Below are 26,913 nucleotides of genomic sequence, written 5' to 3'. Positions count from 1 at the left end.
TCTACAAGGTGGCGCTACATTCAGGTGAGGGCACAAGTATGCACAAAATGTTGGCGACTTTCACCAGATTTATCGATGGATCTTGCATATTGTTTTCAGAGGCTAGATATTGCCTAGGAAATGGTTTTTAACATAGAGATGCTGGAGTTATAATGTGTGGTCGGGCCTCAGCCCTTTCATTGTCTGCCCACTGTAAATATTTTTTACCAGCACATGTGAGTGGTGACTCTGCTTTATGAAACTTATCATATATTAGGACAATGAATATAGCAGAAGGGGCGATTGAGATGCTTGCCTACATATTTGTTTATTTTTTATATAACGGCTGATTAATCTGTTCATTATATTTCCATTTTGTGACATGTTGCATTAAAATATATCCTGCTTGCAGAATATATAAGTATTTGTACTGCGTTGGCCGGGAATCGAACCCGGGTCAACTGCTTGGAAGGCAGCTATGCTCACCACTATACCACCAACGCCCTCTGATCTGTGCGCTCTCGGTTCTTAACATTAGGATCCTGAGTTCAATGACTATCTTGCACCAGCTTCAATGGTGCATTTGGTTTAGATACCAACATGAAAAGCAATAGAAAGTTTTTTGCAGAGGGTAAGGAACTGGGATTGAAACCAAGGACAAAGCTGTGCAGAAGAGAAGAATGGAAAGCTGCATTACAAATAATAGATAAGAATATATAGAGGCAGCATGGGAAGCAAAACAGGGAAGAGAAATACAGAACATTCAATTAAATGCCCAGGAGATAGATAAGAGCAGAACAAAAAGGAAAGAATGAAATTCAAAGCCTGCCCATAAAAGTGTTTGAAGGTCCCACCAGTCATTTATGCTTATTATTGTGTGTCTTTACTTTCAAAGTACAGGGTGGATCATTTGATGATCCCTCTCTTGTATTTCAGCAGACACAGATATTTGACAAGTATTTTCTCACATAGCTGGCACAAGCTTGTGCTTTTCCTTGCTGGCAGCGTGGAAATGACAGCTTGGTCCTTGGAAGGAAAGTCAAGCAAAATTAGCAGAGGATGGTTTCGATCCATCGACCTCTGGGTTATGGGCCCAGCACGCTTCCGCTGCGCCACTCTGCTCTGTTGTGAAAGTGTTCTTTTTATGCAGATAGGGAGCATTAAGCAGAGTAGCGTGGGATTGGTACGGCTCTCACCTCATTTGCCTAAGTATATTGCAAGGCATGCTGGGTACAGAAAAACTTCATCTTCCCCTCTCACAATCAGTCATAACTGAAAGTCAGACACTCTTAGGCACTAGCCGTTTCAGACCTTTATCAAGACAGCATGTCATGAACCCTCTCTCTCTCTCTCTGTGATCCTAGCACTAGCATGCTCAGGATTTGGCTTTACCTGGGAGCCAGAGATCTACCCGGTGAGGGCTTGCCCGGTGTGAGGCTTTTGAGCGTTTGGGAGCGTTCGGGACGTGAGTGGACGTTGGACAGGAAACTCTGCGAATTTGAAGCATCCAACATTCCTGCTGCAGTGAGCGGCTCTTTCCATGGACATCTGCCTCTAGGATTCCTCTCAACTTGCCTTCTGATAAAACATTTTGTGAGCAGCAATTACCTTCGACAGCTACAAGGTGGCGCTACATTCTGGTAAGTGCACAAGTATGCACAAAATGTTAGGGACTTTTGCCAGATTTATCGGTGGATCTTGCATATTTTTTTCAGAGGCTAGATATTGCCTAGAAATGCTTTTTAACATAGAGATGTTGGAGTTATAATGTCTGGTCGGGCCTCAGCCCTTCCATTGTTTGCCCACTGTAACATATTTATTACCAGCACATGTGAGTTGTGACTCTGCTTTATAAAACTTATCATATATTAGGACAATGAATGTATCAGAAGGTGCGATTGAGATGTTTGCCTATGTATTTGTTTATTTTTTTATATATGGCTGATTAATCTGTTCATGAAATTTCCATTTTGAGACCTGTTGCATTAAAATATGTCCTGCTTGCAGAATATATAAGCATTTTCACTGCGTTGGCCGGGAATCGAACCCGGGTCAACTGCTTGGGAAGCAGCTATGCTCACCACTATACCACCAACGCCCTCTGATGTGTGTGCTCTCGGTTCTAAATATTACGTTCCCGAAATCAATGACTATCTTGCAACAGCTTCAATGGTGCATTTGGTTTCGATACCAACATGAGAAGTAGTAGAACGTTTTTTGCAGAGGGTAAGGAACTGGGGATTGAAACCAAGGACAAAGTTGTGCAGAAGAGAAGAAATGAAATGCAACAGTACAAAAAGTAGAAATCAGCATATATAGGCAGCATGGGAAGCAAAGCAGGGAAGAGAAAGAGAGAACATTCCATGAAATGCCCAGGAGATAGATAAGAGCAGAAAAAAAAGGGAAGAATGAAATTCAAAGCATGCCCAGAAAGTTGTGTGAAGCTCCCACCAGTCATTTATGGTTATAGTTGTGTGTCTTTACTTTCAAAGTACAGGGTTGATCCTTTCACGAACACTCTTGTATTACACAGACACAGATAGTTGAGAAGTCTTTTCTCACATAGCTGGCACAAGCTTGCGCTTTTCCTTTCTGGCAGTGTGGAAATGACAGCTTGGTCCTTGGAAGGAAAGTCAAGCAAAATTAGCAGAGGATGGTTTCGATCCATCGACCTCTGGGTTATGGGCCCAGCACGCTTCCGCTGCGCCACTCTGCTCGTTCATGAAGGTGATCTCTTTATGCAGATGAGGAGGCATTCAGCGGAGTGAAGTGGCATTGGTCGGGCTCTCACCTCATTTGCCTAATTATATCGCAAGGCATGCTGGGTGCAGAAAATCTTCATCTTCCCCTCTCACAATCAGTCATAACTGATAGTCCAGACCCTCTTACGCACTAGCCGTTTCAGGCCTTTATCAAGACAGCAGCTCTCCAACACTCTCTGTCTCTCTCTCTCTGTGATCCTAGTGCTAGCATGCTCAGGATTTGGCTTTACCTGGGAGCCAGAGATCTACCCGGTGAGGGCTTGCCCGGTGTAAGGCTTTTGAGCGTTTGGGAGCGTTCGGTACATGAGAGGACGTTGGACTGGAAACTATGCAAATTTGAAGCATCCAACCTTCCTGCTGCAGTCGGGGGCTCTTTCCATGGACATCTGCCTTTTGGATTCCTCTAAACTTGCCCTCTGATGAAACATTTTTTGAGCTGCAGTTACCTCCGACGTCTACAAGGTGGCGCTACATTCAGGTGAGGGCACAAGTATGCACAAAATGTTGGCGACTTTCACCAGATTTATCGATGGATCTTGCATATTGTTTTCAGAGGCTAGATATTGCCTAGGAAATGGTTTTTAACATAGAGATGCTGGAGTTATAATGTGTGGTCGGGCCTCAGCCCTTTCATTGTCTGCCCACTGTAAATATTTTTTACCAGCACATGTGAGTGGTGACTCTGCTTTATGAAACTTATCATATATTAGGACAATGAATATAGCAGAAGGGGCGATTGAGATGCTTGCCTACATATTTGTTTATTTTTTATATAACGGCTGATTAATCTGTTCATTATATTTCCATTTTGTGACATGTTGCATTAAAATATATCCTGCTTGCAGAATATATAAGTATTTGTACTGCGTTGGCCGGGAATCGAACCCGGGTCAACTGCTTGGAAGGCAGCTATGCTCACCACTATACCACCAACGCCCTCTGATCTGTGCGCTCTCGGTTCTTAACATTAGGATCCTGAGTTCAATGACTATCTTGCACCAGCTTCAATGGTGCATTTGGTTTAGATACCAACATGAAAAGCAATAGAAAGTTTTTTGCAGAGGGTAAGGAACTGGGATTGAAACCAAGGACAAAGCTGTGCAGAAGAGAAGAATGGAAAGCTGCATTACAAATAATAGATAAGAATATATAGAGGCAGCATGGGAAGCAAAACAGGGAAGAGAAATACAGAACATTCAATTAAATGCCCAGGAGATAGATAAGAGCAGAACAAAAAGGAAAGAATGAAATTCAAAGCCTGCCCATAAAAGTGTTTGAAGGTCCCACCAGTCATTTATGCTTATTATTGTGTGTCTTTACTTTCAAAGTACAGGGTGGATCATTTGATGATCCCTCTCTTGTATTTCAGCAGACACAGATATTTGACAAGTATTTTCTCACATAGCTGGCACAAGCTTGTGCTTTTCCTTGCTGGCAGCGTGGAAATGACAGCTTGGTCCTTGGAAGGAAAGTCAAGCAAAATTAGCAGAGGATGGTTTCGATCCATCGACCTCTGGGTTATGGGCCCAGCACGCTTCCGCTGCGCCACTCTGCTCTGTTGTGAAAGTGTTCTTTTTATGCAGATAGGGAGCATTAAGCAGAGTAGCGTGGGATTGGTACGGCTCTCACCTCATTTGCCTAAGTATATTGCAAGGCATGCTGGGTACAGAAAAACTTCATCTTCCCCTCTCACAATCAGTCATAACTGAAAGTCAGACACTCTTAGGCACTAGCCGTTTCAGACCTTTATCAAGACAGCATGTCATGAACCCTCTCTCTCTCTCTCTGTGATCCTAGCACTAGCATGCTCAGGATTTGGCTTTACCTGGGAGCCAGAGATCTACCCGGTGAGGGCTTGCCCGGTGTGAGGCTTTTGAGCGTTTGGGAGCGTTCGGGACGTGAGTGGACGTTGGACAGGAAACTCTGCGAATTTGAAGCATCCAACATTCCTGCTGCAGTGAGCGGCTCTTTCCATGGACATCTGCCTCTAGGATTCCTCTCAACTTGCCTTCTGATAAAACATTTTGTGAGCAGCAATTACCTTCGACAGCTACAAGGTGGCGCTACATTCTGGTAAGTGCACAAGTATGCACAAAATGTTAGGGACTTTTGCCAGATTTATCGGTGGATCTTGCATATTTTTTTCAGAGGCTAGATATTGCCTAGAAATGCTTTTTAACATAGAGATGTTGGAGTTATAATGTCTGGTCGGGCCTCAGCCCTTCCATTGTTTGCCCACTGTAACATATTTATTACCAGCACATGTGAGTTGTGACTCTGCTTTATAAAACTTATCATATATTAGGACAATGAATGTATCAGAAGGTGCGATTGAGATGTTTGCCTATGTATTTGTTTATTTTTTTATATATGGCTGATTAATCTGTTCATGAAATTTCCATTTTGAGACCTGTTGCATTAAAATATGTCCTGCTTGCAGAATATATAAGCATTTTCACTGCGTTGGCCGGGAATCGAACCCGGGTCAACTGCTTGGGAAGCAGCTATGCTCACCACTATACCACCAACGCCCTCTGATGTGTGTGCTCTCGGTTCTAAATATTACGTTCCCGAAATCAATGACTATCTTGCAACAGCTTCAATGGTGCATTTGGTTTCGATACCAACATGAGAAGTAGTAGAACGTTTTTTGCAGAGGGTAAGGAACTGGGGATTGAAACCAAGGACAAAGTTGTGCAGAAGAGAAGAAATGAAATGCAACAGTACAAAAAGTAGAAATCAGCATATATAGGCAGCATGGGAAGCAAAGCAGGGAAGAGAAAGAGAGAACATTCCATGAAATGCCCAGGAGATAGATAAGAGCAGAAAAAAAAGGGAAGAATGAAATTCAAAGCATGCCCAGAAAGTTGTGTGAAGCTCCCACCAGTCATTTATGGTTATAGTTGTGTGTCTTTACTTTCAAAGTACAGGGTTGATCCTTTCACGAACACTCTTGTATTACACAGACACAGATAGTTGAGAAGTCTTTTCTCACATAGCTGGCACAAGCTTGCGCTTTTCCTTTCTGGCAGTGTGGAAATGACAGCTTGGTCCTTGGAAGGAAAGTCAAGCAAAATTAGCAGAGGATGGTTTCGATCCATCGACCTCTGGGTTATGGGCCCAGCACGCTTCCGCTGCGCCACTCTGCTCGTTCATGAAGGTGATCTCTTTATGCAGATGAGGAGGCATTCAGCGGAGTGAAGTGGCATTGGTCGGGCTCTCACCTCATTTGCCTAATTATATCGCAAGGCATGCTGGGTGCAGAAAATCTTCATCTTCCCCTCTCACAATCAGTCATAACTGATAGTCCAGACCCTCTTACGCACTAGCCGTTTCAGGCCTTTATCAAGACAGCAGCTCTCCAACACTCTCTGTCTCTCTCTCTCTGTGATCCTAGTGCTAGCATGCTCAGGATTTGGCTTTACCTGGGAGCCAGAGATCTACCCGGTGAGGGCTTGCCCGGTGTAAGGCTTTTGAGCGTTTGGGAGCGTTCGGTACATGAGAGGACGTTGGACTGGAAACTATGCAAATTTGAAGCATCCAACCTTCCTGCTGCAGTCGGGGGCTCTTTCCATGGACATCTGCCTTTTGGATTCCTCTAAACTTGCCCTCTGATGAAACATTTTTTGAGCTGCAGTTACCTCCGACGTCTACAAGGTGGCGCTACATTCAGGTGAGGGCACAAGTATGCACAAAATGTTGGCGACTTTCACCAGATTTATCGATGGATCTTGCATATTGTTTTCAGAGGCTAGATATTGCCTAGGAAATGGTTTTTAACATAGAGATGCTGGAGTTATAATGTGTGGTCGGGCCTCAGCCCTTTCATTGTCTGCCCACTGTAAATATTTTTTACCAGCACATGTGAGTGGTGACTCTGCTTTATGAAACTTATCATATATTAGGACAATGAATATAGCAGAAGGGGCGATTGAGATGCTTGCCTACATATTTGTTTATTTTTTATATAACGGCTGATTAATCTGTTCATTATATTTCCATTTTGTGACATGTTGCATTAAAATATATCCTGCTTGCAGAATATATAAGTATTTGTACTGCGTTGGCCGGGAATCGAACCCGGGTCAACTGCTTGGAAGGCAGCTATGCTCACCACTATACCACCAACGCCCTCTGATCTGTGCGCTCTCGGTTCTTAACATTAGGATCCTGAGTTCAATGACTATCTTGCACCAGCTTCAATGGTGCATTTGGTTTAGATACCAACATGAAAAGCAATAGAAAGTTTTTTGCAGAGGGTAAGGAACTGGGATTGAAACCAAGGACAAAGCTGTGCAGAAGAGAAGAATGGAAAGCTGCATTACAAATAATAGATAAGAATATATAGAGGCAGCATGGGAAGCAAAACAGGGAAGAGAAATACAGAACATTCAATTAAATGCCCAGGAGATAGATAAGAGCAGAACAAAAAGGAAAGAATGAAATTCAAAGCCTGCCCATAAAAGTGTTTGAAGGTCCCACCAGTCATTTATGCTTATTATTGTGTGTCTTTACTTTCAAAGTACAGGGTGGATCATTTGATGATCCCTCTCTTGTATTTCAGCAGACACAGATATTTGACAAGTATTTTCTCACATAGCTGGCACAAGCTTGTGCTTTTCCTTGCTGGCAGCGTGGAAATGACAGCTTGGTCCTTGGAAGGAAAGTCAAGCAAAATTAGCAGAGGATGGTTTCGATCCATCGACCTCTGGGTTATGGGCCCAGCACGCTTCCGCTGCGCCACTCTGCTCTGTTGTGAAAGTGTTCTTTTTATGCAGATAGGGAGCATTAAGCAGAGTAGCGTGGGATTGGTACGGCTCTCACCTCATTTGCCTAAGTATATTGCAAGGCATGCTGGGTACAGAAAAACTTCATCTTCCCCTCTCACAATCAGTCATAACTGAAAGTCAGACACTCTTAGGCACTAGCCGTTTCAGACCTTTATCAAGACAGCATGTCATGAACCCTCTCTCTCTCTCTCTGTGATCCTAGCACTAGCATGCTCAGGATTTGGCTTTACCTGGGAGCCAGAGATCTACCCGGTGAGGGCTTGCCCGGTGTGAGGCTTTTGAGCGTTTGGGAGCGTTCGGGACGTGAGTGGACGTTGGACAGGAAACTCTGCGAATTTGAAGCATCCAACATTCCTGCTGCAGTGAGCGGCTCTTTCCATGGACATCTGCCTCTAGGATTCCTCTCAACTTGCCTTCTGATAAAACATTTTGTGAGCAGCAATTACCTTCGACAGCTACAAGGTGGCGCTACATTCTGGTAAGTGCACAAGTATGCACAAAATGTTAGGGACTTTTGCCAGATTTATCGGTGGATCTTGCATATTTTTTTCAGAGGCTAGATATTGCCTAGAAATGCTTTTTAACATAGAGATGTTGGAGTTATAATGTCTGGTCGGGCCTCAGCCCTTCCATTGTTTGCCCACTGTAACATATTTATTACCAGCACATGTGAGTTGTGACTCTGCTTTATAAAACTTATCATATATTAGGACAATGAATGTATCAGAAGGTGCGATTGAGATGTTTGCCTATGTATTTGTTTATTTTTTTATATATGGCTGATTAATCTGTTCATGAAATTTCCATTTTGAGACATGTTGCATTAAAATATGTCCTGCTTGCAGAATATATAAGCATTTTCACTGCGTTGGCCGGGAATCGAACCCGGGTCAACTGCTTGGGAAGCAGCTATGCTCACCACTATACCACCAACGCCCTCTGATGTGTGTGCTCTCGGTTCTAAATATTACGTTCCCGAAATCAATGACTATCTTGCAACAGCTTCAATGGTGCATTTGGTTTCGATACCAACATGAGAAGTAGTAGAACGTTTTTTGCAGAGGGTAAGGAACTGGGGATTGAAACCAAGGACAAAGTTGTGCAGAAGAGAAGAAATGAAATGCAACAGTACAAAAAGTAGAAATCAGCATATATAGGCAGCATGGGAAGCAAAGCAGGGAAGAGAAAGAGAGAACATTCCATGAAATGCCCAGGAGATAGATAAGAGCAGAAAAAAAAGGGAAGAATGAAATTCAAAGCATGCCCAGAAAGTTGTGTGAAGCTCCCACCAGTCATTTATGGTTATAGTTGTGTGTCTTTACTTTCAAAGTACAGGGTTGATCCTTTCACGAACACTCTTGTATTACACAGACACAGATAGTTGAGAAGTCTTTTCTCACATAGCTGGCACAAGCTTGCGCTTTTCCTTTCTGGCAGTGTGGAAATGACAGCTTGGTCCTTGGAAGGAAAGTCAAGCAAAATTAGCAGAGGATGGTTTCGATCCATCGACCTCTGGGTTATGGGCCCAGCACGCTTCCGCTGCGCCACTCTGCTCGTTCATGAAGGTGATCTCTTTATGCAGATGAGGAGGCATTCAGCGGAGTGAAGTGGCATTGGTCGGGCTCTCACCTCATTTGCCTAATTATATCGCAAGGCATGCTGGGTGCAGAAAATCTTCATCTTCCCCTCTCACAATCAGTCATAACTGATAGTCCAGACCCTCTTACGCACTAGCCGTTTCAGGCCTTTATCAAGACAGCAGCTCTCCAACACTCTCTGTCTCTCTCTCTCTGTGATCCTAGTGCTAGCATGCTCAGGATTTGGCTTTACCTGGGAGCCAGAGATCTACCCGGTGAGGGCTTGCCCGGTGTAAGGCTTTTGAGCGTTTGGGAGCGTTCGGTACATGAGAGGACGTTGGACTGGAAACTATGCAAATTTGAAGCATCCAACCTTCCTGCTGCAGTCGGGGGCTCTTTCCATGGACATCTGCCTTTTGGATTCCTCTAAACTTGCCCTCTGATGAAACATTTTTTGAGCTGCAGTTACCTCCGACGTCTACAAGGTGGCGCTACATTCAGGTGAGGGCACAAGTATGCACAAAATGTTGGCGACTTTCACCAGATTTATCGATGGATCTTGCATATTGTTTTCAGAGGCTAGATATTGCCTAGGAAATGGTTTTTAACATAGAGATGCTGGAGTTATAATGTGTGGTCGGGCCTCAGCCCTTTCATTGTCTGCCCACTGTAAATATTTTTTACCAGCACATGTGAGTGGTGACTCTGCTTTATGAAACTTATCATATATTAGGACAATGAATATAGCAGAAGGGGCGATTGAGATGCTTGCCTACATATTTGTTTATTTTTTATATAACGGCTGATTAATCTGTTCATTATATTTCCATTTTGTGACATGTTGCATTAAAATATATCCTGCTTGCAGAATATATAAGTATTTGTACTGCGTTGGCCGGGAATCGAACCCGGGTCAACTGCTTGGAAGGCAGCTATGCTCACCACTATACCACCAACGCCCTCTGATCTGTGCGCTCTCGGTTCTTAACATTAGGATCCTGAGTTCAATGACTATCTTGCACCAGCTTCAATGGTGCATTTGGTTTAGATACCAACATGAAAAGCAATAGAAAGTTTTTTGCAGAGGGTAAGGAACTGGGATTGAAACCAAGGACAAAGCTGTGCAGAAGAGAAGAATGGAAAGCTGCATTACAAATAATAGATAAGAATATATAGAGGCAGCATGGGAAGCAAAACAGGGAAGAGAAATACAGAACATTCAATTAAATGCCCAGGAGATAGATAAGAGCAGAACAAAAAGGAAAGAATGAAATTCAAAGCCTGCCCATAAAAGTGTTTGAAGGTCCCACCAGTCATTTATGCTTATTATTGTGTGTCTTTACTTTCAAAGTACAGGGTGGATCATTTGATGATCCCTCTCTTGTATTTCAGCAGACACAGATATTTGACAAGTATTTTCTCACATAGCTGGCACAAGCTTGTGCTTTTCCTTGCTGGCAGCGTGGAAATGACAGCTTGGTCCTTGGAAGGAAAGTCAAGCAAAATTAGCAGAGGATGGTTTCGATCCATCGACCTCTGGGTTATGGGCCCAGCACGCTTCCGCTGCGCCACTCTGCTCTGTTGTGAAAGTGTTCTTTTTATGCAGATAGGGAGCATTAAGCAGAGTAGCGTGGGATTGGTACGGCTCTCACCTCATTTGCCTAAGTATATTGCAAGGCATGCTGGGTACAGAAAAACTTCATCTTCCCCTCTCACAATCAGTCATAACTGAAAGTCAGACACTCTTAGGCACTAGCCGTTTCAGACCTTTATCAAGACAGCATGTCATGAACCCTCTCTCTCTCTCTCTGTGATCCTAGCACTAGCATGCTCAGGATTTGGCTTTACCTGGGAGCCAGAGATCTACCCGGTGAGGGCTTGCCCGGTGTGAGGCTTTTGAGCGTTTGGGAGCGTTCGGGACGTGAGTGGACGTTGGACAGGAAACTCTGCGAATTTGAAGCATCCAACATTCCTGCTGCAGTGAGCGGCTCTTTCCATGGACATCTGCCTCTAGGATTCCTCTCAACTTGCCTTCTGATAAAACATTTTGTGAGCAGCAATTACCTTCGACAGCTACAAGGTGGCGCTACATTCTGGTAAGTGCACAAGTATGCACAAAATGTTAGGGACTTTTGCCAGATTTATCGGTGGATCTTGCATATTTTTTTCAGAGGCTAGATATTGCCTAGAAATGCTTTTTAACATAGAGATGTTGGAGTTATAATGTCTGGTCGGGCCTCAGCCCCTTCCATTGTTTGCCCACTGTAACATATTTATTACCAGCACATGTGAGTTGTGACTCTGCTTTATAAAACTTATCATATATTAGGACAATGAATGTATCAGAAGGTGCGATTGAGATGTTTGCCTATGTATTTGTTTATTTTTTTATATATGGCTGATTAATCTGTTCATGAAATTTCCATTTTGAGACATGTTGCATTAAAATATGTCCTGCTTGCAGAATATATAAGCATTTTCACTGCGTTGGCCGGGAATCGAACCCGGGTCAACTGCTTGGGAAGCAGCTATGCTCACCACTATACCACCAACGCCCTCTGATGTGTGTGCTCTCGGTTCTAAATATTACGTTCCCGAAATCAATGACTATCTTGCAACAGCTTCAATGGTGCATTTGGTTTCGATACCAACATGAGAAGTAGTAGAACGTTTTTTGCAGAGGGTAAGGAACTGGGGATTGAAACCAAGGACAAAGTTGTGCAGAAGAGAAGAAATGAAATGCAACAGTACAAAAAGTAGAAATCAGCATATATAGGCAGCATGGGAAGCAAAGCAGGGAAGAGAAAGAGAGAACATTCCATGAAATGCCCAGGAGATAGATAAGAGCAGAAAAAAAAGGGAAGAATGAAATTCAAAGCATGCCCAGAAAGTTGTGTGAAGCTCCCACCAGTCATTTATGGTTATAGTTGTGTGTCTTTACTTTCAAAGTACAGGGTTGATCCTTTCACGAACACTCTTGTATTACACAGACACAGATAGTTGAGAAGTCTTTTCTCACATAGCTGGCACAAGCTTGCGCTTTTCCTTTCTGGCAGTGTGGAAATGACAGCTTGGTCCTTGGAAGGAAAGTCAAGCAAAATTAGCAGAGGATGGTTTCGATCCATCGACCTCTGGGTTATGGGCCCAGCACGCTTCCGCTGCGCCACTCTGCTCGTTCATGAAGGTGATCTCTTTATGCAGATGAGGAGGCATTCAGCGGAGTGAAGTGGCATTGGTCGGGCTCTCACCTCATTTGCCTAATTATATCGCAAGGCATGCTGGGTGCAGAAAATCTTCATCTTCCCCTCTCACAATCAGTCATAACTGATAGTCCAGACCCTCTTACGCACTAGCCGTTTCAGGCCTTTATCAAGACAGCAGCTCTCCAACACTCTCTGTCTCTCTCTCTCTGTGATCCTAGTGCTAGCATGCTCAGGATTTGGCTTTACCTGGGAGCCAGAGATCTACCCGGTGAGGGCTTGCCCGGTGTAAGGCTTTTGAGCGTTTGGGAGCGTTCGGTACATGAGAGGACGTTGGACTGGAAACTATGCAAATTTGAAGCATCCAACCTTCCTGCTGCAGTCGGGGGCTCTTTCCATGGACATCTGCCTTTTGGATTCCTCTAAACTTGCCCTCTGATGAAACATTTTTTGAGCTGCAGTTACCTCCGACGTCTACAAGGTGGCGCTACATTCAGGTGAGGGCACAAGTATGCACAAAATGTTGGCGACTTTCACCAGATTTATCGATGGATCTTGCATATTGTTTTCAGAGGCTAGATATTGCCTAGGAAATGGTTTTTAACATAGAGATGCTGGAGTTATAATGTGTGGTCGGGCCTCAGCCCTTTCATTGTCTGCCCACTGTAAATATTTTTTACCAGCACATGTGAGTGGTGACTCTGCTTTATGAAACTTATCATATATTAGGACAATGAATATAGCAGAAGGGGCGATTGAGATGCTTGCCTACATATTTGTTTATTTTTTATATAACGGCTGATTAATCTGTTCATTATATTTCCATTTTGTGACATGTTGCATTAAAATATATCCTGCTTGCAGAATATATAAGTATTTGTACTGCGTTGGCCGGGAATCGAACCCGGGTCAACTGCTTGGAAGGCAGCTATGCTCACCACTATACCACCAACGCCCTCTGATCTGTGCGCTCTCGGTTCTTAACATTAGGATCCTGAGTTCAATGACTATCTTGCACCAGCTTCAATGGTGCATTTGGTTTAGATACCAACATGAAAAGCAATAGAAAGTTTTTTGCAGAGGGTAAGGAACTGGGATTGAAACCAAGGACAAAGCTGTGCAGAAGAGAAGAATGGAAAGCTGCATTACAAATAATAGATAAGAATATATAGAGGCAGCATGGGAAGCAAAACAGGGAAGAGAAATACAGAACATTCAATTAAATGCCCAGGAGATAGATAAGAGCAGAACAAAAAGGAAAGAATGAAATTCAAAGCCTGCCCATAAAAGTGTTTGAAGGTCCCACCAGTCATTTATGCTTATTATTGTGTGTCTTTACTTTCAAAGTACAGGGTGGATCATTTGATGATCCCTCTCTTGTATTTCAGCAGACACAGATATTTGACAAGTATTTTCTCACATAGCTGGCACAAGCTTGTGCTTTTCCTTGCTGGCAGCGTGGAAATGACAGCTTGGTCCTTGGAAGGAAAGTCAAGCAAAATTAGCAGAGGATGGTTTCGATCCATCGACCTCTGGGTTATGGGCCCAGCACGCTTCCGCTGCGCCACTCTGCTCTGTTGTGAAAGTGTTCTTTTTATGCAGATAGGGAGCATTAAGCAGAGTAGCGTGGGATTGGTACGGCTCTCACCTCATTTGCCTAAGTATATTGCAAGGCATGCTGGGTACAGAAAAACTTCATCTTCCCCTCTCACAATCAGTCATAACTGAAAGTCAGACACTCTTAGGCACTAGCCGTTTCAGACCTTTATCAAGACAGCATGTCATGAACCCTCTCTCTCTCTCTCTGTGATCCTAGCACTAGCATGCTCAGGATTTGGCTTTACCTGGGAGCCAGAGATCTACCCGGTGAGGGCTTGCCCGGTGTGAGGCTTTTGAGCGTTTGGGAGCGTTCGGGACGTGAGTGGACGTTGGACAGGAAACTCTGCGAATTTGAAGCATCCAACATTCCTGCTGCAGTGAGCGGCTCTTTCCATGGACATCTGCCTCTAGGATTCCTCTCAACTTGCCTTCTGATAAAACATTTTGTGAGCAGCAATTACCTTCGACAGCTACAAGGTGGCGCTACATTCTGGTAAGTGCACAAGTATGCACAAAATGTTAGGGACTTTTGCCAGATTTATCGGTGGATCTTGCATATTTTTTTCAGAGGCTAGATATTGCCTAGAAATGCTTTTTAACATAGAGATGTTGGAGTTATAATGTCTGGTCGGGCCTCAGCCCCTTCCATTGTTTGCCCACTGTAACATATTTATTACCAGCACATGTGAGTTGTGACTCTGCTTTATAAAACTTATCATATATTAGGACAATGAATGTATCAGAAGGTGCGATTGAGATGTTTGCCTATGTATTTGTTTATTTTTTTATATATGGCTGATTAATCTGTTCATGAAATTTCCATTTTGAGACATGTTGCATTAAAATATGTCCTGCTTGCAGAATATATAAGCATTTTCACTGCGTTGGCCGGGAATCGAACCCGGGTCAACTGCTTGGGAAGCAGCTATGCTCACCACTATACCACCAACGCCCTCTGATGTGTGTGCTCTCGGTTCTAAATATTACGTTCCCGAAATCAATGACTATCTTGCAACAGCTTCAATGGTGCATTTGGTTTCGATACCAACATGAGAAGTAGTAGAACGTTTTTTGCAGAGGGTAAGGAACTGGGGATTGAAACCAAGGACAAAGTTGTGCAGAAGAGAAGAAATGAAATGCAACAGTACAAAAAGTAGAAATCAGCATATATAGGCAGCATGGGAAGCAAAGCAGGGAAGAGAAAGAGAGAACATTCCATGAAATGCCCAGGAGATAGATAAGAGCAGAAAAAAAAGGGAAGAATGAAATTCAAAGCATGCCCAGAAAGTTGTGTGAAGCTCCCACCAGTCATTTATGGTTATAGTTGTGTGTCTTTACTTTCAAAGTACAGGGTTGATCCTTTCACGAACACTCTTGTATTACACAGACACAGATAGTTGAGAAGTCTTTTCTCACATAGCTGGCACAAGCTTGCGCTTTTCCTTTCTGGCAGTGTGGAAATGACAGCTTGGTCCTTGGAAGGAAAGTCAAGCAAAATTAGCAGAGGATGGTTTCGATCCATCGACCTCTGGGTTATGGGCCCAGCACGCTTCCGCTGCGCCACTCTGCTCGTTCATGAAGGTGATCTCTTTATGCAGATGAGGAGGCATTCAGCGGAGTGAAGTGGCATTGGTCGGGCTCTCACCTCATTTGCCTAATTATATCGCAAGGCATGCTGGGTGCAGAAAATCTTCATCTTCCCCTCTCACAATCAGTCATAACTGATAGTCCAGACCCTCTTACGCACTAGCCGTTTCAGGCCTTTATCAAGACAGCAGCTCTCCAACACTCTCTGTCTCTCTCTCTCTGTGATCCTAGTGCTAGCATGCTCAGGATTTGGCTTTACCTGGGAGCCAGAGATCTACCCGGTGAGGGCTTGCCCGGTGTAAGGCTTTTGAGCGTTTGGGAGCGTTCGGTACATGAGAGGACGTTGGACTGGAAACTATGCAAATTTGAAGCATCCAACCTTCCTGCTGCAGTCGGGGGCTCTTTCCATGGACATCTGCCTTTTGGATTCCTCTAAACTTGCCCTCTGATGAAACATTTTTTGAGCTGCAGTTACCTCCGACGTCTACAAGGTGGCGCTACATTCAGGTGAGGGCACAAGTATGCACAAAATGTTGGCGACTTTCACCAGATTTATCGATGGATCTTGCATATTGTTTTCAGAGGCTAGATATTGCCTAGGAAATGGTTTTTAACATAGAGATGCTGGAGTTATAATGTGTGGTCGGGCCTCAGCCCTTTCATTGTCTGCCCACTGTAAATATTTTTTACCAGCACATGTGAGTGGTGACTCTGCTTTATGAAACTTATCATATATTAGGACAATGAATATAGCAGAAGGGGCGATTGAGATGCTTGCCTACATATTTGTTTATTTTTTATATAACGGCTGATTAATCTGTTCATTATATTTCCATTTTGTGACATGTTGCATTAAAATATATCCTGCTTGCAGAATATATAAGTATTTGTACTGCGTTGGCCGGGAATCGAACCCGGGTCAACTGCTTGGAAGGCAGCTATGCTCACCACTATACCACCAACGCCCTCTGATCTGTGCGCTCTCGGTTCTTAACATTAGGATCCTGAGTTCAATGACTATCTTGCACCAGCTTCAATGGTGCATTTGGTTTAGATACCAACATGAAAAGCAATAGAAAGTTTTTTGCAGAGGGTAAGGAACTGGGATTGAAACCAAGGACAAAGCTGTGCAGAAGAGAAGAATGGAAAGCTGCATTACAAATAATAGATAAGAATATATAGAGGCAGCATGGGAAGCAAAACAGGGAAGAGAAATACAGAACATTCAATTAAATGCCCAGGAGATAGATAAGAGCAGAACAAAAAGGAAAGAATGAAATTCAAAGCCTGCCCATAAAAGTGTTTGAAGGTCCCACCAGTCATTTATGCTTATTATTGTGTGTCTTTACTTTCAAAGTACAGGGTGGATCATTTGATGATCCCTCTCTTGTATTTCAGCAGACACAGATATTTGACAAGTATTTTCTCACATAGCTGGCACAAGCTTGTGCTTTTCCTTGCTGGCAGCGTGGAAATGACAGCTTGGTCCTTGGAAGGAAAGTCAAGCAAAATTAGCAGAGGATGGTTTCGATCCATCGACCTCTGGGTTATGGGCCCAGCACGCTTCCGCTGCGCCACTCTGCTCTGTTGTGAAAGTGTTCTTTTTATGCAGATAGGGAGCATTAAGCAGAGTAGCGTGGGATTGGTACGGCTCTCACCTCATTTGCCTAAGTATATTGCAAGGCATGCTGGGTACAGAAAAACTTCATCTTCCCCTCTCACAATCAGTCATAACTGAAAGTCAGACACTCTTAGGCACTAGCCGTTTCAGACCTTTATCAAGACAGCATGTCATGAACCCTCTCTCTCTCTCTCTGTGATCCTAGCACTAGCATGCTCAGGATTTGGCTTTACCTGGGAGCCAGAGATCTACCCGGTGAGGGCTTGCCCGGTGTGAGGCTTTTGAGCGTTTGGGAGCGTTCGGGACGTGAGTGGACGTTGGACAGGAAACTCTGCGAATTTGAAGCATCCAACATTCCTGCTGCAGTGAGCGGCTCTTTCCATGGACATCTGCCTCTAGGATTCCTCTCAACTTGCCTTCTGATAAAACATTTTGTGAGCAGCAATTACCTTCGACAGCTACAAGGTGGCGCTACATTCTGGTAAGTGCACAAGTATGCACAAAATGTTAGGGACTTTTGCCAGATTTATCGGTGGATCTTGCATATTTTTTTCAGAGGCTAGATATTGCCTAGAAATGCTTTTTAACATAGAGATGTTGGAGTTATAATGTCTGGTCGGGCCTCAGCCCTTCCATTGTTTGCCCACTGTAACATATTTATTACCAGCACATGTGAGTTGTGACTCTGCTTTATAAAACTTATCATATATTAGGACAATGAATGTATCAGAAGGTGCGATTGAGATGTTTGCCTATGTATTTGTTTATTTTTTTATATATGGCTGATTAATCTGTTCATGAAATTTCCATTTTGAGACCTGTTGCATTAAAATATGTCCTGCTTGCAGAATATATAAGCATTTTCACTGCGTTGGCCGGGAATCGAACCCGGGTCAACTGCTTGGGAAGCAGCTATGCTCACCACTATACCACCAACGCCCTCTGATGTGTGTGCTCTCGGTTCTAAATATTACGTTCCCGAAATCAATGACTATCTTGCAACAGCTTCAATGGTGCATTTGGTTTCGATACCAACATGAGAAGTAGTAGAACGTTTTTTGCAGAGGGTAAGGAACTGGGGATTGAAACCAAGGACAAAGTTGTGCAGAAGAGAAGAAATGAAATGCAACAGTACAAAAAGTAGAAATCAGCATATATAGGCAGCATGGGAAGCAAAGCAGGGAAGAGAAAGAGAGAACATTCCATGAAATGCCCAGGAGATAGATAAGAGCAGAAAAAAAAGGGAAGAATGAAATTCAAAGCATGCCCAGAAAGTTGTGTGAAGCTCCCACCAGTCATTTATGGTTATAGTTGTGTGTCTTTACTTTCAAAGTACAGGGTTGATCCTTTCACGAACACTCTTGTATTACACAGACACAGATAGTTGAGAAGTCTTTTCTCACATAGCTGGCACAAGCTTGCGCTTTTCCTTTCTGGCAGTGTGGAAATGACAGCTTCGTCCTTGGAAGGAAAGTCAAGCAAAATTAGCAGAGGATGGTTTCGATCCATCGACCTCTGGGTTATGGGCCCAGCACGCTTCCGCTGCGCCACTCTGCTCGTTCATGAAGGTGATCTCTTTATGCAGATGAGGAGGCATTCAGCGGAGTGAAGTGGCATTGGTCGGGCTCTCACCTCATTTGCCTAATTATATCGCAAGGCATGCTGGGTGCAGAAAATCTTCATCTTCCCCTCTCACAATCAGTCATAACTGATAGTCCAGACCCTCTTACGCACTAGCCGTTTCAGGCCTTTATCAAGACAGCAGCTCTCCAACACTCTCTGTCTCTCTCTCTCTGTGATCCTAGTGCTAGCATGCTCAGGATTTGGCTTTACCTGGGAGCCAGAGATCTACCCGGTGAGGGCTTGCCCGGTGTAAGGCTTTTGAGCGTTTGGGAGCGTTCGGTACATGAGAGGACGTTGGACTGGAAACTATGCAAATTTGAAGCATCCAACCTTCCTGCTGCAGTCGGGGGCTCTTTCCATGGACATCTGCCTTTTGGATTCCTCTAAACTTGCCCTCTGATGAAACATTTTTTGAGCTGCAGTTACCTCCGACGTCTACAAGGTGGCGCTACATTCAGGTGAGGGCACAAGTATGCACAAAATGTTGGCGACTTTCACCAGATTTATCGATGGATCTTGCATATTGTTTTCAGAGGCTAGATATTGCCTAGGAAATGGTTTTTAACATAGAGATGCTGGAGTTATAATGTGTGGTCGGGCCTCAGCCCTTTCATTGTCTGCCCACTGTAAATATTTTTTACCAGCACATGTGAGTGGTGACTCTGCTTTATGAAACTTATCATATATTAGGACAATGAATATAGCAGAAGGGGCGATTGAGATGCTTGCCTACATATTTGTTTATTTTTTATATAACGGCTGATTAATCTGTTCATTATATTTCCATTTTGTGACATGTTGCATTAAAATATATCCTGCTTGCAGAATATATAAGTATTTGTACTGCGTTGGCCGGGAATCGAACCCGGGTCAACTGCTTGGAAGGCAGCTATGCTCACCACTATACCACCAACGCCCTCTGATCTGTGCGCTCTCGGTTCTTAACATTAGGATCCTGAGTTCAATGACTATCTTGCACCAGCTTCAATGGTGCATTTGGTTTAGATACCAACATGAAAAGCAATAGAAAGTTTTTTGCAGAGGGTAAGGAACTGGGATTGAAACCAAGGACAAAGCTGTGCAGAAGAGAAGAATGGAAAGCTGCATTACAAATAATAGATAAGAATATATAGAGGCAGCATGGGAAGCAAAACAGGGAAGAGAAATACAGAACATTCAATTAAATGCCCAGGAGATAGATAAGAGCAGAACAAAAAGGAAAGAATGAAATTCAAAGCCTGCCCATAAAAGTGTTTGAAGGTCCCACCAGTCATTTATGCTTATTATTGTGTGTCTTTACTTTCAAAGTACAGGGTGGATCATTTGATGATCCCTCTCTTGTATTTCAGCAGACACAGATATTTGACAAGTATTTTCTCACATAGCTGGCACAAGCTTGTGCTTTTCCTTGCTGGCAGCGTGGAAATGACAGCTTGGTCCTTGGAAGGAAAGTCAAGCAAAATTAGCAGAGGATGGTTTCGATCCATCGACCTCTGGGTTATGGGCCCAGCACGCTTCCGCTGCGCCACTCTGCTCTGTTGTGAAAGTGTTCTTTTTATGCAGATAGGGAGCATTAAGCAGAGTAGCGTGGGATTGGTACGGCTCTCACCTCATTTGCCTAAGTATATTGCAAGGCATGCTGGGTACAGAAAAACTTCATCTTCCCCTCTCACAATCAGTCATAACTGAAAGTCAGACACTCTTAGGCACTAGCCGTTTCAGACCTTTATCAAGACAGCATGTCATGAACCCTCTCTCTCTCTCTCTGTGATCCTAGCACTAGCATGCTCAGGATTTGGCTTTACCTGGGAGCCAGAGATCTACCCGGTGAGGGCTTGCCCGGTGTGAGGCTTTTGAGCGTTTGGGAGCGTTCGGGACGTGAGTGGACGTTGGACAGGAAACTCTGCGAATTTGAAGCATCCAACATTCCTGCTGCAGTGAGCGGCTCTTTCCATGGACATCTGCCTCTAGGATTCCTCTCAACTTGCCTTCTGATAAAACATTTTGTGAGCAGCAATTACCTTCGACAGCTACAAGGTGGCGCTACATTCTGGTAAGTGCACAAGTATGCACAAAATGTTAGGGACTTTTGCCAGATTTATCGGTGGATCTTGCATATTTTTTTCAGAGGCTAGATATTGCCTAGAAATGCTTTTTAACATAGAGATGTTGGAGTTATAATGTCTGGTCGGGCCTCAGCCCCTTCCATTGTTTGCCCACTGTAACATATTTATTACCAGCACATGTGAGTTGTGACTCTGCTTTATAAAACTTATCATATATTAGGACAATGAATGTATCAGAAGGTGCGATTGAGATGTTTGCCTATGTATTTGTTTATTTTTTTATATATGGCTGATTAATCTGTTCATGAAATTTCCATTTTGAGACATGTTGCATTAAAATATGTCCTGCTTGCAGAATATATAAGCATTTTCACTGCGTTGGCCGGGAATCGAACCCGGGTCAACTGCTTGGGAAGCAGCTATGCTCACCACTATACCACCAACGCCCTCTGATGTGTGTGCTCTCGGTTCTAAATATTACGTTCCCGAAATCAATGACTATCTTGCAACAGCTTCAATGGTGCATTTGGTTTCGATACCAACATGAGAAGTAGTAGAACGTTTTTTGCAGAGGGTAAGGAACTGGGGATTGAAACCAAGGACAAAGTTGTGCAGAAGAGAAGAAATGAAATGCAACAGTACAAAAAGTAGAAATCAGCATATATAGGCAGCATGGGAAGCAAAGCAGGGAAGAGAAAGAGAGAACATTCCATGAAATGCCCAGGAGATAGATAAGAGCAGAAAAAAAAGGGAAGAATGAAATTCAAAGCATGCCCAGAAAGTTGTGTGAAGCTCCCACCAGTCATTTATGGTTATAGTTGTGTGTCTTTACTTTCAAAGTACAGGGTTGATCCTTTCACGAACACTCTTGTATTACACAGACACAGATAGTTGAGAAGTCTTTTCTCACATAGCTGGCACAAGCTTGCGCTTTTCCTTTCTGGCAGTGTGGAAATGACAGCTTGGTCCTTGGAAGGAAAGTCAAGCAAAATTAGCAGAGGATGGTTTCGATCCATCGACCTCTGGGTTATGGGCCCAGCACGCTTCCGCTGCGCCACTCTGCTCGTTCATGAAGGTGATCTCTTTATGCAGATGAGGAGGCATTCAGCGGAGTGAAGTGGCATTGGTCGGGCTCTCACCTCATTTGCCTAATTATATCGCAAGGCATGCTGGGTGCAGAAAATCTTCATCTTCCCCTCTCACAATCAGTCATAACTGATAGTCCAGACCCTCTTACGCACTAGCCGTTTCAGGCCTTTATCAAGACAGCAGCTCTCCAACACTCTCTGTCTCTCTCTCTCTGTGATCCTAGTGCTAGCATGCTCAGGATTTGGCTTTACCTGGGAGCCAGAGATCTACCCGGTGAGGGCTTGCCCGGTGTAAGGCTTTTGAGCGTTTGGGAGCGTTCGGTACATGAGAGGACGTTGGACTGGAAACTATGCAAATTTGAAGCATCCAACCTTCCTGCTGCAGTCGGGGGCTCTTTCCATGGACATCTGCCTTTTGGATTCCTCTAAACTTGCCCTCTGATGAAACATTTTTTGAGCTGCAGTTACCTCCGACGTCTACAAGGTGGCGCTACATTCAGGTGAGGGCACAAGTATGCACAAAATGTTGGCGACTTTCACCAGATTTATCGATGGATCTTGCATATTGTTTTCAGAGGCTAGATATTGCCTAGGAAATGGTTTTTAACATAGAGATGCTGGAGTTATAATGTGTGGTCGGGCCTCAGCCCTTTCATTGTCTGCCCACTGTAAATATTTTTTACCAGCACATGTGAGTGGTGACTCTGCTTTATGAAACTTATCATATATTAGGACAATGAATATAGCAGAAGGGGCGATTGAGATGCTTGCCTACATATTTGTTTATTTTTTATATAACGGCTGATTAATCTGTTCATTATATTTCCATTTTGTGACATGTTGCATTAAAATATATCCTGCTTGCAGAATATATAAGTATTTGTACTGCGTTGGCCGGGAATCGAACCCGGGTCAACTGCTTGGAAGGCAGCTATGCTCACCACTATACCACCAACGCCCTCTGATCTGTGCGCTCTCGGTTCTTAACATTAGGATCCTGAGTTCAATGACTATCTTGCACCAGCTTCAATGGTGCATTTGGTTTAGATACCAACATGAAAAGCAATAGAAAGTTTTTTGCAGAGGGTAAGGAACTGGGATTGAAACCAAGGACAAAGCTGTGCAGAAGAGAAGAATGGAAAGCTGCATTACAAATAATAGATAAGAATATATAGAGGCAGCATGGGAAGCAAAACAGGGAAGAGAAATACAGAACATTCAATTAAATGCCCAGGAGATAGATAAGAGCAGAACAAAAAGGAAAGAATGAAATTCAAAGCCTGCCCATAAAAGTGTTTGAAGGTCCCACCAGTCATTTATGCTTATTATTGTGTGTCTTTACTTTCAAAGTACAGGGTGGATCATTTGATGATCCCTCTCTTGTATTTCAGCAGACACAGATATTTGACAAGTATTTTCTCACATAGCTGGCACAAGCTTGTGCTTTTCCTTGCTGGCAGCGTGGAAATGACAGCTTGGTCCTTGGAAGGAAAGTCAAGCAAAATTAGCAGAGGATGGTTTCGATCCATCGACCTCTGGGTTATGGGCCCAGCACGCTTCCGCTGCGCCACTCTGCTCTGTTGTGAAAGTGTTCTTTTTATGCAGATAGGGAGCATTAAGCAGAGTAGCGTGGGATTGGTACGGCTCTCACCTCATTTGCCTAAGTATATTGCAAGGCATGCTGGGTACAGAAAAACTTCATCTTCCCCTCTCACAATCAGTCATAACTGAAAGTCAGACACTCTTAGGCACTAGCCGTTTCAGACCTTTATCAAGACAGCATGTCATGAACCCTCTCTCTCTCTCTCTGTGATCCTAGCACTAGCATGCTCAGGATTTGGCTTTACCTGGGAGCCAGAGATCTACCCGGTGAGGGCTTGCCCGGTGTGAGGCTTTTGAGCGTTTGGGAGCGTTCGGGACGTGAGTGGACGTTGGACAGGAAACTCTGCGAATTTGAAGCATCCAACATTCCTGCTGCAGTGAGCGGCTCTTTCCATGGACATCTGCCTCTAGGATTCCTCTCAACTTGCCTTCTGATAAAACATTTTGTGAGCAGCAATTACCTTCGACAGCTACAAGGTGGCGCTACATTCTGGTAAGTGCACAAGTATGCACAAAATGTTAGGGACTTTTGCCAGATTTATCGGTGGATCTTGCATATTTTTTTCAGAGGCTAGATATTGCCTAGAAATGCTTTTTAACATAGAGATGTTGGAGTTATAATGTCTGGTCGGGCCTCAGCCCTTCCATTGTTTGCCCACTGTAACATATTTATTACCAGCACATGTGAGTTGTGACTCTGCTTTATAAAACTTATCATATATTAGGACAATGAATGTATCAGAAGGTGCGATTGAGATGTTTGCCTATGTATTTGTTTATTTTTTTATATATGGCTGATTAATCTGTTCATGAAATTTCCATTTTGAGACCTGTTGCATTAAAATATGTCCTGCTTGCAGAATATATAAGCATTTTCACTGCGTTGGCCGGGAATCGAACCCGGGTCAACTGCTTGGGAAGCAGCTATGCTCACCACTATACCACCAACGCCCTCTGATGTGTGTGCTCTCGGTTCTAAATATTACGTTCCCGAAATCAATGACTATCTTGCAACAGCTTCAATGGTGCATTTGGTTTCGATACCAACATGAGAAGTAGTAGAACGTTTTTTGCAGAGGGTAAGGAACTGGGGATTGAAACCAAGGACAAAGTTGTGCAGAAGAGAAGAAATGAAATGCAACAGTACAAAAAGTAGAAATCAGCATATATAGGCAGCATGGGAAGCAAAGCAGGGAAGAGAAAGAGAGAACATTCCATGAAATGCCCAGGAGATAGATAAGAGCAGAAAAAAAAGGGAAGAATGAAATTCAAAGCATGCCCAGAAAGTTGTGTGAAGCTCCCACCAGTCATTTATGGTTATAGTTGTGTGTCTTTACTTTCAAAGTACAGGGTTGATCCTTTCACGAACACTCTTGTATTACACAGACACAGATAGTTGAGAAGTCTTTTCTCACATAGCTGGCACAAGCTTGCGCTTTTCCTTTCTGGCAGTGTGGAAATGACAGCTTGGTCCTTGGAAGGAAAGTCAAGCAAAATTAGCAGAGGATGGTTTCGATCCATCGACCTCTGGGTTATGGGCCCAGCACGCTTCCGCTGCGCCACTCTGCTCGTTCATGAAGGTGATCTCTTTATGCAGATGAGGAGGCATTCAGCGGAGTGAAGTGGCATTGGTCGGGCTCTCACCTCATTTGCCTAATTATATCGCAAGGCATGCTGGGTGCAGAAAATCTTCATCTTCCCCTCTCACAATCAGTCATAACTGATAGTCCAGACCCTCTTACGCACTAGCCGTTTCAGGCCTTTATCAAGACAGCAGCTCTCCAACACTCTCTGTCTCTCTCTCTCTGTGATCCTAGTGCTAGCATGCTCAGGATTTGGCTTTACCTGGGAGCCAGAGATCTACCCGGTGAGGGCTTGCCCGGTGTAAGGCTTTTGAGCGTTTGGGAGCGTTCGGTACATGAGAGGACGTTGGACTGGAAACTATGCAAATTTGAAGCATCCAACCTTCCTGCTGCAGTCGGGGGCTCTTTCCATGGACATCTGCCTTTTGGATTCCTCTAAACTTGCCCTCTGATGAAACATTTTTTGAGCTGCAGTTACCTCCGACGTCTACAAGGTGGCGCTACATTCAGGTGAGGGCACAAGTATGCACAAAATGTTGGCGACTTTCACCAGATTTATCGATGGATCTTGCATATTGTTTTCAGAGGCTAGATATTGCCTAGGAAATGGTTTTTAACATAGAGATGCTGGAGTTATAATGTGTGGTCGGGCCTCAGCCCTTTCATTGTCTGCCCACTGTAAATATTTTTTACCAGCACATGTGAGTGGTGACTCTGCTTTATGAAACTTATCATATATTAGGACAATGAATATAGCAGAAGGGGCGATTGAGATGCTTGCCTACATATTTGTTTATTTTTTATATAACGGCTGATTAATCTGTTCATTATATTTCCATTTTGTGACATGTTGCATTAAAATATATCCTGCTTGCAGAATATATAAGTATTTGTACTGCGTTGGCCGGGAATCGAACCCGGGTCAACTGCTTGGAAGGCAGCTATGCTCACCACTATACCACCAACGCCCTCTGATCTGTGCGCTCTCGGTTCTTAACATTAGGATCCTGAGTTCAATGACTATCTTGCACCAGCTTCAATGGTGCATTTGGTTTAGATACCAACATGAAAAGCAATAGAAAGTTTTTTGCAGAGGGTAAGGAACTGGGATTGAAACCAAGGACAAAGCTGTGCAGAAGAGAAGAATGGAAAGCTGCATTACAAATAATAGATAAGAATATATAGAGGCAGCATGGGAAGCAAAACAGGGAAGAGAAATACAGAACATTCAATTAAATGCCCAGGAGATAGATAAGAGCAGAACAAAAAGGAAAGAATGAAATTCAAAGCCTGCCCATAAAAGTGTTTGAAGGTCCCACCAGTCATTTATGCTTATTATTGTGTGTCTTTACTTTCAAAGTACAGGGTGGATCATTTGATGATCCCTCTCTTGTATTTCAGCAGACACAGATATTTGACAAGTATTTTCTCACATAGCTGGCACAAGCTTGTGCTTTTCCTTGCTGGCAGCGTGGAAATGACAGCTTGGTCCTTGGAAGGAAAGTCAAGCAAAATTAGCAGAGGATGGTTTCGATCCATCGACCTCTGGGTTATGGGCCCAGCACGCTTCCGCTGCGCCACTCTGCTCTGTTGTGAAAGTGTTCTTTTTATGCAGATAGGGAGCATTAAGCAGAGTAGCGTGGGATTGGTACGGCTCTCACCTCATTTGCCTAAGTATATTGCAAGGCATGCTGGGTACAGAAAAACTTCATCTTCCCCTCTCACAATCAGTCATAACTGAAAGTCAGACACTCTTAGGCACTAGCCGTTTCAGACCTTTATCAAGACAGCATGTCATGAACCCTCTCTCTCTCTCTCTGTGATCCTAGCACTAGC

The 26,913-nt window shown here is 43.7% G+C and overlaps 34 non-coding genes across 34 annotated transcripts; all 34 read right to left on the bottom strand.

Moving 5' to 3' along the window:
- Positions 1-410: 410 nt before the first annotated feature.
- Positions 411-482, bottom strand: TRNAG-UCC (transfer RNA glycine (anticodon UCC)). Its single transcript has one exon. It is a non-coding gene; the product is annotated as a tRNA-Gly (tRNA).
- Positions 483-1,029: 547 nt separating this feature from the next.
- On the bottom strand, positions 1,030-1,101 carry TRNAM-CAU (transfer RNA methionine (anticodon CAU)). The gene has a single exon. It is a non-coding gene; the product is annotated as a tRNA-Met (tRNA).
- Positions 1,102-2,005: 904 nt separating this feature from the next.
- Positions 2,006-2,077, bottom strand: TRNAG-CCC (transfer RNA glycine (anticodon CCC)). The gene has a single exon. It is a non-coding gene; the product is annotated as a tRNA-Gly (tRNA).
- A 546-nt stretch (positions 2,078-2,623) lies between these two features.
- On the bottom strand, positions 2,624-2,695 carry TRNAM-CAU (transfer RNA methionine (anticodon CAU)). The gene has a single exon. It is a non-coding gene; the product is annotated as a tRNA-Met (tRNA).
- A 910-nt stretch (positions 2,696-3,605) lies between these two features.
- On the bottom strand, positions 3,606-3,677 carry TRNAG-UCC (transfer RNA glycine (anticodon UCC)). Its single transcript has one exon. It is a non-coding gene; the product is annotated as a tRNA-Gly (tRNA).
- A 547-nt stretch (positions 3,678-4,224) lies between these two features.
- TRNAM-CAU (transfer RNA methionine (anticodon CAU)) lies at positions 4,225-4,296 on the bottom strand. Its single transcript has one exon. It is a non-coding gene; the product is annotated as a tRNA-Met (tRNA).
- Positions 4,297-5,200: 904 nt separating this feature from the next.
- On the bottom strand, positions 5,201-5,272 carry TRNAG-CCC (transfer RNA glycine (anticodon CCC)). The gene has a single exon. It is a non-coding gene; the product is annotated as a tRNA-Gly (tRNA).
- A 546-nt stretch (positions 5,273-5,818) lies between these two features.
- TRNAM-CAU (transfer RNA methionine (anticodon CAU)) lies at positions 5,819-5,890 on the bottom strand. The gene has a single exon. It is a non-coding gene; the product is annotated as a tRNA-Met (tRNA).
- Positions 5,891-6,800: 910 nt separating this feature from the next.
- TRNAG-UCC (transfer RNA glycine (anticodon UCC)) lies at positions 6,801-6,872 on the bottom strand. Its single transcript has one exon. It is a non-coding gene; the product is annotated as a tRNA-Gly (tRNA).
- A 547-nt stretch (positions 6,873-7,419) lies between these two features.
- On the bottom strand, positions 7,420-7,491 carry TRNAM-CAU (transfer RNA methionine (anticodon CAU)). The gene has a single exon. It is a non-coding gene; the product is annotated as a tRNA-Met (tRNA).
- A 904-nt stretch (positions 7,492-8,395) lies between these two features.
- Positions 8,396-8,467, bottom strand: TRNAG-CCC (transfer RNA glycine (anticodon CCC)). The gene has a single exon. It is a non-coding gene; the product is annotated as a tRNA-Gly (tRNA).
- Positions 8,468-9,013: 546 nt separating this feature from the next.
- TRNAM-CAU (transfer RNA methionine (anticodon CAU)) lies at positions 9,014-9,085 on the bottom strand. The gene has a single exon. It is a non-coding gene; the product is annotated as a tRNA-Met (tRNA).
- Positions 9,086-9,995: 910 nt separating this feature from the next.
- Positions 9,996-10,067, bottom strand: TRNAG-UCC (transfer RNA glycine (anticodon UCC)). The gene has a single exon. It is a non-coding gene; the product is annotated as a tRNA-Gly (tRNA).
- A 547-nt stretch (positions 10,068-10,614) lies between these two features.
- Positions 10,615-10,686, bottom strand: TRNAM-CAU (transfer RNA methionine (anticodon CAU)). Its single transcript has one exon. It is a non-coding gene; the product is annotated as a tRNA-Met (tRNA).
- Positions 10,687-11,591: 905 nt separating this feature from the next.
- TRNAG-CCC (transfer RNA glycine (anticodon CCC)) lies at positions 11,592-11,663 on the bottom strand. Its single transcript has one exon. It is a non-coding gene; the product is annotated as a tRNA-Gly (tRNA).
- Positions 11,664-12,209: 546 nt separating this feature from the next.
- TRNAM-CAU (transfer RNA methionine (anticodon CAU)) lies at positions 12,210-12,281 on the bottom strand. The gene has a single exon. It is a non-coding gene; the product is annotated as a tRNA-Met (tRNA).
- Positions 12,282-13,191: 910 nt separating this feature from the next.
- On the bottom strand, positions 13,192-13,263 carry TRNAG-UCC (transfer RNA glycine (anticodon UCC)). The gene has a single exon. It is a non-coding gene; the product is annotated as a tRNA-Gly (tRNA).
- Positions 13,264-13,810: 547 nt separating this feature from the next.
- On the bottom strand, positions 13,811-13,882 carry TRNAM-CAU (transfer RNA methionine (anticodon CAU)). The gene has a single exon. It is a non-coding gene; the product is annotated as a tRNA-Met (tRNA).
- A 905-nt stretch (positions 13,883-14,787) lies between these two features.
- On the bottom strand, positions 14,788-14,859 carry TRNAG-CCC (transfer RNA glycine (anticodon CCC)). Its single transcript has one exon. It is a non-coding gene; the product is annotated as a tRNA-Gly (tRNA).
- Positions 14,860-15,405: 546 nt separating this feature from the next.
- On the bottom strand, positions 15,406-15,477 carry TRNAM-CAU (transfer RNA methionine (anticodon CAU)). Its single transcript has one exon. It is a non-coding gene; the product is annotated as a tRNA-Met (tRNA).
- A 910-nt stretch (positions 15,478-16,387) lies between these two features.
- Positions 16,388-16,459, bottom strand: TRNAG-UCC (transfer RNA glycine (anticodon UCC)). Its single transcript has one exon. It is a non-coding gene; the product is annotated as a tRNA-Gly (tRNA).
- A 547-nt stretch (positions 16,460-17,006) lies between these two features.
- TRNAM-CAU (transfer RNA methionine (anticodon CAU)) lies at positions 17,007-17,078 on the bottom strand. The gene has a single exon. It is a non-coding gene; the product is annotated as a tRNA-Met (tRNA).
- A 904-nt stretch (positions 17,079-17,982) lies between these two features.
- Positions 17,983-18,054, bottom strand: TRNAG-CCC (transfer RNA glycine (anticodon CCC)). The gene has a single exon. It is a non-coding gene; the product is annotated as a tRNA-Gly (tRNA).
- A 546-nt stretch (positions 18,055-18,600) lies between these two features.
- Positions 18,601-18,672, bottom strand: TRNAM-CAU (transfer RNA methionine (anticodon CAU)). The gene has a single exon. It is a non-coding gene; the product is annotated as a tRNA-Met (tRNA).
- A 910-nt stretch (positions 18,673-19,582) lies between these two features.
- TRNAG-UCC (transfer RNA glycine (anticodon UCC)) lies at positions 19,583-19,654 on the bottom strand. Its single transcript has one exon. It is a non-coding gene; the product is annotated as a tRNA-Gly (tRNA).
- Positions 19,655-20,201: 547 nt separating this feature from the next.
- TRNAM-CAU (transfer RNA methionine (anticodon CAU)) lies at positions 20,202-20,273 on the bottom strand. Its single transcript has one exon. It is a non-coding gene; the product is annotated as a tRNA-Met (tRNA).
- A 905-nt stretch (positions 20,274-21,178) lies between these two features.
- TRNAG-CCC (transfer RNA glycine (anticodon CCC)) lies at positions 21,179-21,250 on the bottom strand. The gene has a single exon. It is a non-coding gene; the product is annotated as a tRNA-Gly (tRNA).
- A 546-nt stretch (positions 21,251-21,796) lies between these two features.
- On the bottom strand, positions 21,797-21,868 carry TRNAM-CAU (transfer RNA methionine (anticodon CAU)). The gene has a single exon. It is a non-coding gene; the product is annotated as a tRNA-Met (tRNA).
- Positions 21,869-22,778: 910 nt separating this feature from the next.
- On the bottom strand, positions 22,779-22,850 carry TRNAG-UCC (transfer RNA glycine (anticodon UCC)). The gene has a single exon. It is a non-coding gene; the product is annotated as a tRNA-Gly (tRNA).
- A 547-nt stretch (positions 22,851-23,397) lies between these two features.
- Positions 23,398-23,469, bottom strand: TRNAM-CAU (transfer RNA methionine (anticodon CAU)). Its single transcript has one exon. It is a non-coding gene; the product is annotated as a tRNA-Met (tRNA).
- Positions 23,470-24,373: 904 nt separating this feature from the next.
- Positions 24,374-24,445, bottom strand: TRNAG-CCC (transfer RNA glycine (anticodon CCC)). Its single transcript has one exon. It is a non-coding gene; the product is annotated as a tRNA-Gly (tRNA).
- A 546-nt stretch (positions 24,446-24,991) lies between these two features.
- Positions 24,992-25,063, bottom strand: TRNAM-CAU (transfer RNA methionine (anticodon CAU)). Its single transcript has one exon. It is a non-coding gene; the product is annotated as a tRNA-Met (tRNA).
- Positions 25,064-25,973: 910 nt separating this feature from the next.
- TRNAG-UCC (transfer RNA glycine (anticodon UCC)) lies at positions 25,974-26,045 on the bottom strand. Its single transcript has one exon. It is a non-coding gene; the product is annotated as a tRNA-Gly (tRNA).
- A 547-nt stretch (positions 26,046-26,592) lies between these two features.
- Positions 26,593-26,664, bottom strand: TRNAM-CAU (transfer RNA methionine (anticodon CAU)). The gene has a single exon. It is a non-coding gene; the product is annotated as a tRNA-Met (tRNA).
- Between the last annotated feature and the right edge of the window lie 249 nt (positions 26,665-26,913).

The sequence above is a fragment of the Lissotriton vulgaris genome, unplaced genomic scaffold, assembly GCF_964263255.1.
Source record: "Lissotriton vulgaris unplaced genomic scaffold, aLisVul1.2 SCAFFOLD_975, whole genome shotgun sequence".
In the NCBI taxonomy this organism is placed as follows: domain Eukaryota; kingdom Metazoa; phylum Chordata; class Amphibia; order Caudata; family Salamandridae; genus Lissotriton; species Lissotriton vulgaris.
This window is presented reverse-complemented; position numbering and strand designations above follow the sequence as displayed.